The following is a 3,138-nucleotide window of genomic DNA, read 5'->3' as shown; positions in this document are numbered from 1 at the left end:
AAGAGTGTAGCACTTGTGAAAATTCAGTGTTTACAAGCAGTCAGCCAACATGTAATGAGCAGCCGACAGAAGGCGAGGCTAACAGTATCAGGCAGAAGAACAGTATGCACAAAACTTCGATTTAAGAGCAGCAATGGGGAAGCTTGGGCATCATTTACATGGTGGCATATGATAAGAAATGAGATTGGAAAGTAGGGCCCTTTTTCAGTATGCAACAAACATTAAAAATAATTTTTTTTCTTTATTGATTTTAGAGAGAGGAAGGGAGAGGGAGATAGAAACATTGATGAGAGAGAACATTGACTGGCCGCCTCCTGCATGCCCCCCACTGGGGATCGGGCCCACAACCTGGGCATGTGCCCTGACCAGGAATCAAACCCAACAAACAATTTTGAACCCTCTTATGTGTCAGGCATTGTACCAGGATCAATAGAATACTTTTGTGAACTAACCTGTAAACATAAGCTTTGTTTTCATGTAAATACAGTCATAGAGGTAACACAAGTTTTTCTGCGGGTAGGAGAGAGAGCACCAACAGTAAGTAGCTGGGGGACAAGATAGTGTCAGATGACCTGGAGAATAGAGTGAGAAGCCACAGGAGGCCAGCACTAAAGCCCTGAGATGCTCCAGCATTTAATGGACCAGAAAGCTTTTCACAGTCTATGGAGTTTATAGCAACTTAAAGTTGAAACCTATTATTTTGTCTTTAGAACGATTTAGAAAGTACTTCCCTTTAAAGATTCAGAAAATGATTGAACTATATAGTCACCATATTTAGTTGATTTCCCCTATAGAGTATGATGTTATTTGCATAATAACCTCTGTGTATCTTTGTGACCACATATGAATGAACCAGAAATGTATGGGAACATTTGAATGAACAATCATTTATTTAAATATAGGACATCAAAAGCAGAAGTAATAAAGGGAAATTTTGATATATTAGACTTCATCAAAATTAAAACTTTTGCATTTCCAAAGACACCATTGAGAAAAATGAAAAGAAAAGCCATACACTAGGGGAATATTTTCAAATCGTGTAACATGCAATAGTGGACTTGCATCCAGAGTATAGAAGGGACAGTTTTCCCAAGCTTTGGGTAGTTGCTGCTGCTGGGCTTCGGCTTCCAGTTGGTGGAGGGCAGGGTGACTTGGACAGTGGCCCCAGGGCCCTGTGTCCAGCCGCCCGCAGCCGCACACGGTGGTCCACAGAGCAGCTCAGATGCAGGCCATCAAGTGTGTGGCGGTGGGAGACAGAGCTGGAGGTAAAACTTGCCTACTGACCGGTTACACAAACAGTGCGTTTCCTGGGGTATGTATCCGCACTGTCTTGGACAGCTATTCTGCCAATGTTATGGTAGATGGAAAACTGGTAAATCTGGGCTTAGGGGACACTGCTGGAGGAGGAGAAGAGTATGACAGATTATGACAGATTATGTCCCCTATCCTATCCACAGACAGATGCATTCTTTTTTTTTTGTTATCCTCACCTGAGGACATTTTTGCATTTATCTTTAGATAGGGTGGAAGGGAGAGAGGGAGGAAGAGAGAGAAACATCGATGTGAGAGATTCACATTGACTGGTTGTCACCCACACAACCCCCACTGGGGCCCGGGACAAACTGCAACCGAGGTGCGTGCCCTTAGCGGGAACCAAACCCGGGTCTCTCTGGTCCGTGGGCCGACGCTCTAACCGCTGAGCCAAACCGGCCAGGGCGACAGATGTATTCTTAATTTACTTTTCTCTTGTGAGGCCTGTGTCATTTGAGAATGTTCATGCAGACTGCTATCCTAAAGCGTGACACCACTGTCCCAACACTCCCATTATCCTGGTGGGGACTAAGCTTGATTTTAGGGCTGATAAAGACATGATTGAGCCCGGACAGTGTGGCTCAGAGGTCACCAGTTCGATTCTGGGTCAGGTCACATGCCCAGGTTGTGGGCCCGATCCCCAGTGGGGGGCATGCAGGAGGCGGCCAATCAATGTTCTCTCTCATCAATGTTTCCATCTCTCCCTCCCTTTCCCTTCCTCTCTCTCTAAAAGCAATAAAGAAAAAAAAAAAAGATGCAATTGAGAAACTGAAGGAGAAGAAGCTGACTCCCATCACCTACTCGCAGGGTTTAGCCATATCTAAGGAGACCGGTGCTGTAAAATATGAGGCGTGCTGGGCTCGTGCACAGCGAGACCTCAAGACAGGGTTTAATGAAGTTATTAGAACCGTTCTGGGCCCACCTCTTATCAAGAAGAGGAAGAGAGCCCTGGCCGGTTTGCTCAGCGGTTAGAGCGTCGGCCTGCGGTCCAGAGAGACCCGGGTTCGGTTCCCGCTAAGGGCACGTACCTCAGTTGCAGTTTGTCCCCGGCCCTGGTTGGGGTCATGTGGGTGGCAACCAGTTGATATGTCTCTCTCACGTCAATGTTTCTCTCTCTCCCTCCCCCCACTCTGGCTCTATCTGAAGATAAATGCAAAAAAAAAAAAAAAAAAAGTCCTCGGGTGAGGATTAAAAAAATAATAATAATCAAATCAAATCAAATAAAAAAGAAGAGGAAGAGAAAGTGCTTGCTGTTGTAAATGCCTGGGCCCCTCTCCCCTGCTGCCCTGTCCCCTTGGAACCTTCGCACACTTTGCTAAAAACCGACGGAGCCTTCGCACGCCATCCCAAAGTTTTTGTTACGGATTAGTTTTTCCATGAGACTATTTTGGAACCAATCAGTAAGTTTTAGCTTTTACCTGTTTGCAGTGTAAGAATTCAGACTTTCAAAAGTCTATTAAAATCTGGACCTAAGATGAAAACAAGAATATATTAAGGAATATTTACACCTCAATTATAAGAAAACAAACAACACAATTAAAAAACGGGGAAACTGCCCTGGCTGGTTTGGCTCAGCGGTTAGAGTGTCGGCCCGTGGACCAATGAGTCTCAGGTTCGATTCCAGTCAAGGGCACGTACCTCGGTTACGGTTTGTCCCTGGCCCTGGTTGGGTCGTGCGGGAGGCAACCAGTCGATGTGGCTCTATCACATCGATGTTTCTCTCTGTCTCTCTCTACCTCCCTCTCACTCTGTCTGATGATAAATGGAAAAATATCCTCAGGTGAGGAATGTAAAAAAAAAATGGGGAAACATAAATAGAAGTCTCCC

At 45.3% G+C, this 3,138-nt stretch overlaps 1 pseudogene; it reads left to right on the top strand.

Moving 5' to 3' along the window:
* The first annotated feature begins 1,222 nt into the window (after positions 1-1,222).
* LOC118636377 lies at positions 1,223-2,570 on the top strand (annotated as a pseudogene).
* The last annotated feature ends 568 nt before the right edge of the window (positions 2,571-3,138 follow it).

Source organism: Molossus molossus, unplaced genomic scaffold (assembly GCF_014108415.1).
Source record: "Molossus molossus isolate mMolMol1 unplaced genomic scaffold, mMolMol1.p scaffold_m16_p_2, whole genome shotgun sequence".
Lineage (NCBI taxonomy): Eukaryota > Metazoa > Chordata > Mammalia > Chiroptera > Molossidae > Molossus > Molossus molossus.
Note: the sequence above shows the minus strand (reverse complement) of the source record. Positions and strands in the feature narration are given on the sequence as shown.